At 41.8% G+C, this 13,434-nt stretch overlaps 1 long non-coding RNA gene across 4 annotated transcripts; it reads right to left on the reverse strand.

Moving 5' to 3' along the window:
• Positions 1-1,535: 1,535 nt before the first annotated feature.
• LOC120737836 lies at positions 1,536-9,696 on the reverse strand. 4 transcript variants are annotated; one of them, XR_005696852.1, is made up of 5 exons: positions 9,318-9,693; positions 9,169-9,224; positions 5,120-8,175; positions 4,170-4,235; positions 1,536-3,719 (listed from the first exon to the last, which is right to left on the reverse strand). It is a non-coding gene; the product is annotated as an uncharacterized LOC120737836 (long non-coding RNA). The 4 variants fall into 4 exon arrangements; XR_005696850.1 differs by having other exon boundaries at positions 4,170-8,175; positions 9,318-9,696; XR_005696851.1 differs by having other exon boundaries at positions 1,536-4,235.
• Positions 9,697-13,434: the final 3,738 nt, after the last annotated feature.

Here is a 13,434-nt window from a genome sequence, read left to right on the forward strand (position 1 = left end):
ACAGCAGGGTAGAGTAGACCTTTTCACAGTAGATGTCTTTCTGAGAATATAATCCACCCACTGTTATCATCGTCAATGCCCTGTACCAACACAGAGCAGCAAAAATCTTAGAAATATGGTATCTAACCAGATTCTTACTCTGGATGGCATTACCTTGGCCTCCAGTAAAGCTGTGAGGAACCTTGGAGTCATTTTTGACCAGGACATGTCCTTCAATGCACATATTAAACAAATATGTAAGACTGCTTTCTTCCATTTGCGCAACATCTCTAAAGTTAGAAATATCCTGTCTCAGAGTGACGCTGAAAAACTAGTTCATGCATTTATTACTTCCAGGCTGGACGACTGTAATTTATTATTATCAGGAAGTCCTAAAAACTCACTGAAAAGCCTTCATTTAAACCAGAATTCAAAATCCTGCTCCTCACATACAAGGTCTTAAATAATCAGGCCCTATTTTATCTTAATGACCTTGTAGTACCATATCACCCTATTAGAGCACTTCGCTCTCACACTGCAGGCCTACTTGTTGTATAGAGTCCTGATGTACACTGATCCTTCAGGGAACAACTGGACACAAACACTGACAGCAAAATGTGCAATGAAGCAATCAAAGTAACTGATAACTATTTTTTTCACCACTTGTACACAGTTGTTGAAATGAACACAATAGGCAAGGCAAGGCAAGGCAAGTTTATTTGTATAGCACAATTCAACAACAAGGTGATTCAAAGTGCTTTACAGAGACATTAAAAACAAAAACAAATAAAAAGCATGATTTAAAATTGATTAAAACAAGCAAGCAAACAAACAAACTAATTAACAAACAAACAAACAAAACAGTATATAAAATCAAAATAGATAAAATCAGAACAGTAGATAAAATCAGTAGTTATATGTAAGTTTTGAAATTTAAGCTTAAAAGTGTGGATATGTGTGCTTTATTCAAATGCAGCTGAGAACAGGTGAGTCTTCAACCTGGATTTAAATAAACTGAGTGTTTCAGCTGATCTGAGGCTTTCTGGGAGTTTGTTCCAGATATAAGGAGCATAAAAGCTGAATGCAGCTTCTCCGTGTCTGGTTCTGACTCTGGGAACTGATAAAAAACCGGATCCAGATGACCTGAGAACAATATGGTAACTTTCCATTAAATCTTCCAGTTTTAGTAACAGTGTAAGCTGTCGACAAAGCTTTCACAGCTGTTTCCAGTTGCTGAAGGTGATTCTTGGGTATTGAGGGTGTAGTATCTACTGCAGACAATCTAAATAGTTGATATCATGCTGCTAAATATTTGAAGCTGTTGGCAGACGCTGAAAAAGGAGCTGCTGCAGAATATTTTAATCATCTCCAAACAGCTGCGAGGAAAACATCCGTCTGTCTTGTTCTGGGGTTTTTCCTCACACTTTGCTAAGTTCAGCATTGTGAAGTTGCAGTTGTGTCAGTGTTACGTTCCCCTGAAAGGGGTCTAGGCGATGAGGGGGAAGTAACAAAAAGTGTCCGGGTCAGAAAAAGGAGTCAAGAAGGCAAAAGGGTTCAATTAAATAGTTTTATTAAAGTAGCTCAACTAACAGAGACGGACAAGCCGCTATCACCATTTAAGAAAAACAAACAAAGCTCAAGCGTTGGTCATAAAGTAAAAAGTAAGTCAAAAAGAGAGAGCAGCTCACTAACTGCAACCACACAAACACACAGCTCACTAACTGCAACCACACTAATGGCACGCTGGCCCAGAGCTCACCTTTCCCTGGGCTTAATTACTGACGAGAGTCAGCTGCACAAAAGGGAAAGGTGGCCCCTCAGGCAGAAGAGGTAGTGGGACACACCCACACAGGCACCTTCAGGAGGAGGCCCTGCTAGGGTCGTAACACCCCCTCCCATAAATACAAACCTGTGGTTTGTCACATGATTAAGATAACCAAAACAACTAATCAAGTCCGTAACCGTCGCATCAACAAATTGCAGGCTTTCCACCTACCAAACCCCATAGCAACGGTTAGGCATTGCCTGCGGAAGCTGCCAACCCCATCTCAATGGGTTCAAAACACTTACTGAGGGTTGCCGCAGACCCTCAAAACAATGTCTCATGTGATAGCCAGGGCTTTTTTGAGCCATCACATGTGGAGAACACAGCAGGCAGTCAGAAGACCTTACTACAACAGTTTTCAGACGATTGCTCAGGTCACGGGTGCAGGCATGTTTGTTAGTCAGGGGTGCAGGTCTGAGTGGTGGTGTTATACATGATCTGTCCACCTGCAGGTCATTTTGAGGAACCGTAACATCGTCAACCAGCAGCAGCTCTGGGCTAGTTGACCTCTTACACTGACTACAGGGTGCTACTGAGCAATTGTGCTCCAAGCTTAGCCTTGTAGTAGGCCTGGCAACCTTGTCGGTTTGAGAGCCACGACTGACTTTTCTCAAAGCAGGCCCTTTTTGCTTTGAGTGGGCTTTCTGTTTGCGTTTCAACTTCAAACAGTTAGCAACGAGGTGTCCAGGTTTGTGGCAGAAGAAACAAAGCTTCGTTTTGGGTCTCGAAACCACAACTTTTTCAGCCTTGTTAGTTGGTTTGTAATTTCCAAAGAAGACAACAGTTCACTGAGGTAACAGCAGCAGCCTGATCACACATCAGGGACGTCGTTAGGATCTTGAAGCATCAGCCCAGCCCTGAAGTCTTTCACACTTTCAGTTACAGCAATTTTTAGAAATTATTTATTAGAATGTTTTAGTGAAATTAAAATAAAACATCAGACACTGTGTGCTTCCTAAAGGTTGAAGGCAGATGTGTTGGAATAATAAGAATAAGAAACATACTGAAAATGAAAAAAGACAAAGAAATCAGTAAAAACTGGAGTTTTTCGACTTTGTTACTTTTTTTAAAAACAGCAGAAGAACAAAGTTGATGTGAACTTTTACATCTTGCATGTTGATTTTGACCCAGGTGTTATCCACATATCTGTGTCTGTGGCTTAGTGCTCTCACTATGAAGGAGCCAAGAGCCCTACTTCCACTCTGTCCATGGCTCTGTAGAAACCCTCGTTGTATTTAAAACATGTGGCGTTGAGGCAGCGGCCTATCAGTGTGCAAGTATCACTGGAGCTGGTTCAGTTTCCTGACAGTCTCCACTGCTGCAGCTGTAGGTGCACAAGTGAGACCGCATCAAAGGAGGCTACGGTTTCAATAACTGATTCATCCCTGGAGTACGGAGCTTTTTGAGGCTTGAATGAATTCTTAGTCAACGTTATGTGGCCAAGTAAACAAACCAGATTCCTCAGGAAATTATCGGGTAGAAGGTCTAAACTGAAGAGTGAGAGAAAAAGCAGCCAAAGGAAAAAGATTAAAAAAAGAAAAGAAAAGTTTGACTCCTTGGAAAATGGAAAGAAACGAGGGGAGGCTCACTACTTTACACTGTATTTGAACTTTTCATCAAACTGCATTAAACAAAGAAACAAATTATTATTGAAATAACAATATCTAAGCAGTCATCAAGGGTCACTACTGGTTTGCCTTCTACAGGCTAATATTTACATCAAGCTTTCTCTTTATTCCTATTGGACGTCTGTCACGTCCTCTTTAGTTTTGTTCTTTATTTTTTCTGTTGCGTTTTCAGAGTCTGCCGCTGCTGTCGAGTCTCCTGCTTGAAGAGCTTCGAGCGGTTCGTCCTCACAGCTGGGCAGCTGGTTATCGCTCACGCTGGCGTCCTCTGCAGGCTCAGCTACTGATTCCTGCTGATACAGACAGAAAGCTTCAGTTTCCTTGTAATACTCTCTTTATTTATCATATATAGGAGAAAAACACATTTCTAACAGAGACTGTGTAGTAATACTTCATGTGCATTTGTACAAATATATGACTGAGCTGCTGAGATAATCTGGAGCTCAGACTGTGACGATCACATTAGAAAATCAGGCTTTTTGTGAGAAATTCATGTATATTTTGCATATAAGGCCACTGCAGCATAATCAGGGTCACCTGATCCAGCCCCAGCTGTTTACTTTATGAAGGGAAAGTTTGAAGCCTGATCTTACCAGTAGAGGGCGTCTGTCTTTCTACTCTGACCTACTTTCTCAACAGGACACTGCTGAAAGCAACAACTTTGTTTCCATGAAGCGTGTCATGGATATCAGTGGCCTTGATTACACTGATAAACCTTTTTATTCTTCATGCTGCACCACCTGCTGTTGCTCTTCATGACATCATTTCCTGTCTCCATTTTCCCTCTTTCCTTAAATCTGCTGGTCCTGTGAAAGGCAAAAACACTGCTCAGCAGACCATTTAACACTTTATTTCACTTTTATATAGCCCGACTATTTCACATTACTTCTAGAAGGGAGATGCGTCCTGCATGACACACTGCCGCGGATCTCAAAATGGTGGTGTAACAGTTTTATTACAGAAGCTCTCTCATTCTAGTCTAAACAACAGTGTCTCAGTAACTTTCCACTAGAGATGGTCCCCTCTTATCTACTTTTTCTCAGGCAAGTGTGATCAAAATTGTTAAACACACAAATAAAGTCACAAAAATGATCCCAGGAAAAACTGTGTCATGTTAAACATGAAATTCCCCCCTTTTTTGACACACTTCCATGTGTCAATTCATCGGAACTAGTAAATTAAAAGAAAACATTCGTAACATCATCTTTCACAAAACATCATAAATTCTCCTCTCGAGTGTCGTTGCTCCAGCTCTGCTACCCTGTGTTAAATCAATTTAGTTATCATCCTAAACCTGTTGAACTCCTGGCTCCGCCCAGAGCCTGCATCCGCAGAACTGCCTGCAAACAAACCTGTGTGTTAACATGAACTTCACATTTGCAACTCTGTTTTTCCCCACTGTCCTTCCCTCACTGATCACAGCAGGGGATTTATGTCCTGATTCAGCCATGAGTCCAGCTCAGCTGATTCATCACTGAGCCCCACCGTCACTGGCATCTGATAGTGCAGCACTGCATCTTCTTCCCTTAGTGTCACTGTTTTTCAATCTGTTAAATAGAGTCCTTTAACATGAAATAGACCTTGTCCACAACAAGTCAATACAGCTGTGATTGTGGCCAATTATGAATCAGTTACCAGTCAATGATAAAATAATAGTTTTATTTTCTGCATGCTTCAGTCAACCACTCACCCAGAGGAAAATTCCTTCTCCTCATTTGTCTGTCATCCTTCCATGCCCTGGTAACTGGCCCATCCAGAGCTGTATCATTTTGAAATGTACATACAACAAGCCAGACCACAGCTTGGTCACACCAACCCTTTTTCCACCCTGAGGATGTCCAACTGACAATAGCGCCATTTTTGCCGAAGATGACACCGAGGCGACTCACTTCCACATCGTACGGCCTCAAGATTAACGCCGAGAAGACCAAAGTCCTGACCACCGACAGCTCACCAGCGATCGTCCACCTCGACGGTGTGCAGATCAAAAAGTCCAACAATTTAAATATCTGGGGTCCCTCGTCGAGGAGAAGAAAGTGGCATCATCAGTGGAGATACGCTCCAGAAGTGGGCAGGCGGCGGCAGCGTTCGCTTCCCTGCGCTGGTGCGTTTGGAAGAAGAACATCTCATTGGCGACAAAGATCCGCCTTTACCGAACCCTGATCATTCTACTTTAAATGCGTTGCCTTAGATGCGTTCTCTACGTTTCCCTTCGCGACCGTCATTCGAATGACACCATCCTCACCAGCTGCGGCAGCCAACCGACGATTGGCGACGTAATCCAGCGCCGCCGACTCCGTTGGTTTGGCCACATTTGTCGAATGGACCAGAGCCGCTACCCCATGGCCTACTCTGGTTGACCCGCCCCACCGATTGGAGGGTGCATCGAAACCTAAAAAGACATGGATGAAACAAATCCAGGATGATTTGAAGCCCCTTCGACTTGACCTCGAGCAGGCAAGAACCTTCGCCTTAGATCGAAAAGCATGGAAGATAATCGTTGGTCAAGCAAGAGAACCTGCGGCACCTACAGCAGCGTACTGGTTGCGCGGCCGACCACCGCCGCTGGTCGCCCACTAAAGGACAAGAAGAAGAAGAGAAATGGATGTCCAACGCCATCCTAGTCTGGACTGTCAAATGTGCCATTTCATGACTGGGTTTGCGTCTTTTCTCTGCAGGGTGTCACAGGTGTTGCATTCCCTCACAGTTTTCCGCATCTCTTCCATGTGTGGGTGCAACGTACAGGCCTTCCATGTTCTTCTGAGTCTGTTTCTGCTCTCATGTGAAGGACCATGTGGTTGTTTTAATGATAGTTGACCAGGTTTTGTTAGGGCAACTTGATCTCTCACCACGTACTCTCCAGCGTCCACTATTCTGTGTTGTTTATTTCTCCATCTCACTGATCTTGTAGGCTCCTGCCTTTTGTTTTAATGTCATCTTCTGTCAAATGATGGTAATGACTCCCCTGTTAGAGCATTCATTTGTCAGGTCTGCTGAGTCTGTATAGATGTGTTACTCCTTCCTCCTCCTGAAAGTTGTATTGTCTTTGGTGAGAGTCAAAATTTAATCTAAGGCAGATTGTGTGCTCTAATTCACCATCTGGATGTTTGTTGGCTCAGTTTGTAGATCTGATGTCCGTCACTGCCCTGCACAGTGTTAATGCAGAGTTATCAAGGTCAGCATTCTTTTGCTCGGCCTCACTTTTCATCTGGGTTTAATGGGCGTCTCGTCACTGGGAATTTCCCCCGTGTTGTGAAACTGGCCTTGGGTTTAGCACCCTCCGTCTCCGTCTGTGTGAGATCGCTTTCCTGCAGCACCATTGACATTTTCAGGTTATTGTTGTGGGTCCAGCTGCTGGGCCCTGTGTCAGCCTTCTCTCCTCCATTGTTATTTTTTAAAAAAAAAAAGAATATAATCAACTCATACCTCACCAAGTTCACAGGACAACAGAAATGCATAACTTAAATATTACCTAAATAGAATTTTCTTCATACAGTAATCACTTGTGTTGCTCAATCAGCAGAAAACATCTCATAATCCTAACCACTAAATTTATTGTTTCATCACTGGTTGGTCATTCCAGTCTCTTGCTTTGTGAAAGTTAAGCTGTTGTCCTGCAGCCCGGAGAGGTTGTTTGTCAGCAGTGGATAAACTCAGCATTTAGTGTGTGTTAAGTTTCCCTGCTTTAATATTGCTGAAAAGAATTGACGTGTTCATAAGCGTAAGCTGATTTTATTGCATGTGTGGGTTAGTAGGCGTATGCCGTGGAGCTGTGGATTCAAATTTCTCTACAAAAAGCATTTGATGTCTCTCTGTTTGAGTGTGTGTGTATGTCCTGTCTTTTTATTGCGATAGTCTGGACACTTTCTCAACCTCCACAAGTCCATCAGCCGTACCTTTCAACTCAATTTTAATGCACTTTAGTCTTCAGGGAGAGATGGCTGTCCTCGAAGCTTCTACGTGGAGGTGGAGATGTGAAATTTTCAGCCAAACGTGGCCTCTTTGTGGTTCCAATTATGTTAATCTATCATTTTACTCTGGCCGATGTGCTTGTGGAGGACCAGGTCCGTGGTCACCTGTATTAAAAGATTTATTTAATATCATTTCATCCCTAATTATTTGACACTCTGCTTCTCTAATTTTAAACACATTTCCCCTTGTTGCTAATTTAAATAATCCTGTGCCTTCTTTCCAAATTCCTCCTGTTCTGCTGTAGTTTTTTTACCCCTGTTGTTTTGCTCTCTGTTTTAGACACTTTCCCCTGCGGTCACACAGACTGCCTCTCCCAGCTCCTCCACCTCACACTCAGCTCCTCCCCTCTGAGTCGGGCTGCCTGCCCCTTCTTCTTCTGTCAGTCTGCTTCACTCTGCTCTGGGAGACACATCTCCCTAACACTCAACACACCATACAGAGCACGTGTCTCGCTCTGCAAAACCCAAAAACACGTTTTTAGATGCAAATTCAGCTTTGTCAACCCCAAATTTAGCACTGTGTGGACATTCCTTCAGTCAACAGTGGAACATTTAAACTCAACCTGGACAAAAAGCAGGAGGAGCACCGTAACACTATTGAAACACTAATGTGTGACTCATCGTTAACATGAAGATCGTACCTGTACAGTTCTCGTCGAGTCAGAGCACTGCTGTACTGCCCACTCGCGCTCCCTGCAGATTCACATGCATTGCTGCTGCAAGACTGCTGCTGCTGCAGGCGCACACACAGTGGCAGAACCACCTCATGGAGCCGCTTGAAGGAATCGACAGGACACAACAGTGTAATCGTTCGTTATTAAGAACAATAAAATGAAGAGTCTCTCCTGCAATACACCAAAAATGCTAAATGATGGAAAAAACAAACAAAAGCATTTTACTTTACAGCTGCAGATCATCACAAGATGGGAAACACGTCTTACTACATCATAACTTGTAATCAGTATCCCATTTTAACCCTACGCCACAACCTGACGTGGACCTGCTGAGACATGTAACTACACGTCGACGCTAACCACACCACTTACAGTTACAGCCGAGTAATATTACACTGAAACTGATGCAATTGGATAATAATGGTCCACAAACTGAAGCTAATGATGTGGGAACTGCAGGGTAACAAGAATGCAATAATGTGCTAATTCCTATGTTATTACTACTCTATTACCTGCAGTAGGTTCTGTGTAATAAGCAGGAAAACGGCCTGTTTCTATTTAATAACACATTAATAACCATGTTAATCTTTTAAAACAAACTGCTAGTCAAGTAAAATGATCATGCATAATGTTAATAATTAGTTTGAAACAATAACACACATGAATCCATTAGACTGTACACTGAAAAATTCAGTTTTAAAAGAAGAACAAGGTTTAAACAGATGATGTTCGGCAGCACTTTGAGCAACAATTTCACAGATATGGGCGTTCTCTATTTAAAAAAGTAAACACGCATCACTATAATTTGTGTATGAAGTTACATAATTTCTTTTCTGGCTACAAGAACATATTAGAAGACGTTGGGATATTTCATGTGGATCATTAGAAATGCACTGTGGGTGGAGGAAACCGTTGCTTAAAGAACTGCAAACATGACGTCTGCTTAAACACGGATCTTCTTCCAAAGCGGGTGGCTCGGTGCCACTCGCTGCAGCAGAGGCTGATCTGTGGATGGTTGGAGACGCCTGTAGAAAGTGTCTCCCTCTGCTGGGCTACTCTTTTGTAGCGCTTATGTTACTTGAAATCACATTTACCTTGTGAATGTCATCCTTCAGTAGCGTCCCACTGGTCTGTATGATCTGTCTCAGTGCTACAAGGATGACAAAGATCAGTCTGGTATCAGAATATCATATGTAGTATACCAGTAAACTCCCAATAACATTAAACTTGGTTTGCATCTCACCCCTGACAGCTGCAAGGCAGGTATCTTGATTGGCTAGATGGTCTCCTTTCCTCTGCAGCGATGGCCCGACTGTATCTGCCATCACCAAATGCTTCGTCCTACGAGGGCCGGGCTTTCCTCCAGGAACAACATCAGCCGATAGTCCTGCCCGGAGCTGGAAACAGGACACCCCACGCACAGGAGCAGAGAGCTCAGCACATCCCAACAAACCACTGGTTCCCTTTAGTTTCATAAAGGTCAGAGCTTGAAGTAAATTTTTTAGATTTAGTGCTCATGACTAATCTCTTAGTTGAAAAAAAAATTGACTAATACACGAGTCTCAGATATCAAGTTAGATTTGATATAATCCAGAAGTGAATTCAAAATCCTGCTCCTCACATACAAGGTCTTAAATAATCAGGCCCCATCTTATCTTAATGACCTTGTAGTACCATATCACCCTATTAGAGCACTTCGCTCTCGCTCTGCAGGCCTACTTGTTGTTCCTAGAGTATTTAAGTAGAATGGGAGGCAGAGCCTTCAGTTTTCAGGCCAAAATGAAGTGAAGAAAGCTCCTTCCCACATGGATCCAACCTTTTATTCGGTCATTACAAAATATTTGTGAGTCCAAGTTACAATTCAGTCTCAGAACTTCACTGGTTTCATCCATTTCTGCAGAAAATATCAACATAATATCCTTATTTTATTGACATAAAAACCTTTACAATTGTTGGAGATAGACTGAGGTTCATGTCTGACCCACTTAATCTAAATACTTTTCTTGCCAGCATTTGTGTGAATGACTTCTTTGTGTTGTATTAAAGAGTCAGGAACATTTCAAAGCAAACAAAGTAGTGGATCTGCTGGCACTGTTTACTCATTATCAGAATCAGAAAGACTTTATTTATACCCAAGGGGCAATTAAGATACAACAGAGCAGCAGGACATTGAAGATAAGAACAGGGCATAAACAGGCAATGAGAGTGATTGTTTTACTGATGTTTGCACAAACTGTTCTTCAGAAAGTCGGAATGATTCCCACAAACAACGGAGCCTTCTTCCAACTGTAGTCTAACATTTAGGACAGTTTGGGGACACTCTGGTTTTATCCTTACTGTAAATATATGGTGAAATATAAATATTATGCAGTATGTTATATTGTAACTCTTTATATCTATTGCATATTGAGATTCTGAAGGGCAGCAGCAACATTTTGTCCCAAACATCATTCAAGTTTATCCAAGTTCAAACTACATATGTCAGAATAAAACTTTGTCACAAAGTGTTTGTGCTTTCTGTGGTTCAGAGAAAAACCTTTCCAGCAGACTGTTTCTGGTGGAAATGTTCTCATGAGCCAGCTTTCAGAAGAACATAATGTCTTATTTGTAGGTATTTATAGAAATCATTACTTGAAAGGTGATGTTGAGACTTCGGGGTGTTTTAAAGCTTCCGTTATCAAAAAGCTTATATATTCTTTTTATGCCTGCTCTTTGCCAACTTGTAAAGTTTGATCCTACACTTTGCAATGACAGTTCTGGGTCATCTAATGTTACAAGAATATTAACTGAGCTACTTTCAGACATTGTCCTTAGTTTGCCCCATGCTCATAACACATTTTTATTCAGGAAACTGCCTTTAACAGGAGGTGGTGTTTCCCTATGAAATTTATTGAGGGAAAGGGTTTTCACAGCACTGCATCCACCTCTCACCCAGGAGGAGAGAGTTCAGGCCTGAATAACCAACATGTCTAAATTTGGTAGGCCCCACCCACTCTTAACCTTTGGCAGTTGTAGAGTCACTAGACTAAAAGGTTCATTGACTAAAAGGAAGAGCAGTGTTCTTATTTTCATGGCTATTAGTGTAATGTTTGCACTCGCAGTTTTAATTCTTCTATGACTTGCAAGTCATTACATTGTGCTTTGGAAGCAACTTGGAAGCAAGTTGAGGAAGTAAAGATTTTCCTGACTGAAGTGCTGAAACAACCTCGTCCACTTATATGGGAGATTCTAAAATAGTAACTTGATTCTCTGGTATCTGTGGAAAAGTTTTTTTATTTCTTAAATAAATTAACTTTTCCATAGATATCATAGTGGATGACTATTCTCATCCACTATGGCTGGAATAAAGGATTTTACCAGAGCATTCCTTGATAGCTGTGCTAATAGGCAGTTGGGTTTATTTGTCAGATATATACAAATATATAATCAGTCTGGAACACTGACAGATGTGGCGGACAATGTAATGTGTGCTGCTGTTCAAGGGGATTATGTTGCCTCCATACAGCCAAGAGACTCCTTTGTTGTATTTAGAAGAGCATTAACATGTTTGGACTGAGCTACCTGTGATGGATACCTATCCAATATAGGGCATAATAAACAGTTGAAATCACCCCTGAGAATTGTATTGGTACAGTCCACATCAGCAAGTTGACAAAATAAGGATGCATAAAATTCTACCGGTTTTAGAACAATTCAATTATTCCAGTTATTTATTACAATTCCAGTCGTTCAAGTCCAATGAATAGTTGAAATGGTACAAAGGTAAGTGGTGAACTGACAGAGGCTAAAAAAAAGGTAAGGTTATCCAAAACTGAAAAATAATGTACATTTCAGAATTATATAAAAAGGCCGTTTTCAAGGATGTTACGGCCCCCTCTGCTAGGGGACAGGGTGTCACGATCCTGGAGGGTCTGAGGAGTCCGTTCAGCCCACACCTGCTTCACCACCAGCGGCTTCCACATATCCTCCCTGGTGAATTTGATGTGTCGGTCCACTGAGTTAATGTGATCCGTGAATTGTGGAACTTCCTGAGATTTGATTTTCACCCAGGTGCCATCCACATACCTGAACCAATGACTTGCTGTTGTTCCAGGGTAGGATAGCAAGTAAGTAAGTAAAATTTATTTATTTCGCACTTTTCATAGACAAAAATCACAAAGTCCTTCACAATAAAACCAGAAATATAACTAAAATAATATACAATATTATAAACCAAAGGAAAAAGTTAATTAAAAGCTCATATGTAGAGAAATGTCTTTCTGCTTTTTAAAGGAGTCAGTGGAGTCGACACAGCGTAAAGACAACAGAAGAGAGTTCCACAGCCTTGGTGCCTGAAAAGTCCGATCCCCACCAACTGTAACTTCTGTCCTAAAGACCTAAGTGCTGGGGAAGCAGCATGAGGTTTCAACTGGTCAAAGATATACTGGGGACTTTCACCATGTAGACATCCAAAAGTTTAAACTCACATTTTAAAATTAAACTTAAAGTTTACTGGCAACCAATGAAGAGAAGCCAAAACTACTTTTACGCCCTCTTTTCCACTTCTTCCATGTACAAATTGGCCACGATGGGTGAAACTGGGGAGCCCATGTTTCTGCCTGTAGTACTGACCCTTGTATGTGAAGTAGGTGGAATTAAGACACAATTCAAACACACTTCAGTTACACACTCCTGTCAGAGCACTTAGATCTGCTACCCAATTTCTTCTGGAGCAACCTCGTTCTCGGCTGACGCGACCATGCATTTGTGTAGCTGCTCCAGTCTTATGGAACAATCCTTCTGTTGCTATCCGGGCATCTGACTCTATGCCATTGTGTAAATCACGGTTAAAGACTTATTTATTTGATCTTGCTTTTCCACCTAGCTAATATCTGCTGTGTGCTGATACATTTTTATCCTTTATGCTTTGTTAACTACTTTTATGTATTATGATTGTCATGGTTTTATAATTGATAAATGCCAGGTCCTTTCTCTTTCCCTTTTCCCTCCCACCTCCATCTCCTTATTTTGTCAAGCACCTTGGTATACCCTTGGTTTTTTAGTGTGCTTTATAAATAAAGTTCATTATTACTATTATTATTACTTGGTCGATGCTGAGAGTGGTCCTGTTGCTGAGGTTGGGGTCATCCTGTAATCTCTTACGAACTACCTCCAACACTTCTGTGACTGGGATGCAAGTGAAGAGAGATGTAACGTCGTACGAGACCATGGTTTCATCTGCCTCCATCATGACATCTCTCACTTTCTCAACAAAATCCAGGGTGTTCTGGATGTGGTGTTCAGAGCTGCCCTCCCGCGGGTTGAGGATTGAAGCCAAACACTTTGACTTACAATGCTGTGATTGCAGCCATTCCCCAACT

Source organism: Simochromis diagramma, unplaced genomic scaffold (assembly GCF_900408965.1).
Source record: "Simochromis diagramma unplaced genomic scaffold, fSimDia1.1 OVJJ01000336.1, whole genome shotgun sequence".
Taxonomy (NCBI): domain Eukaryota; kingdom Metazoa; phylum Chordata; class Actinopteri; order Cichliformes; family Cichlidae; genus Simochromis; species Simochromis diagramma.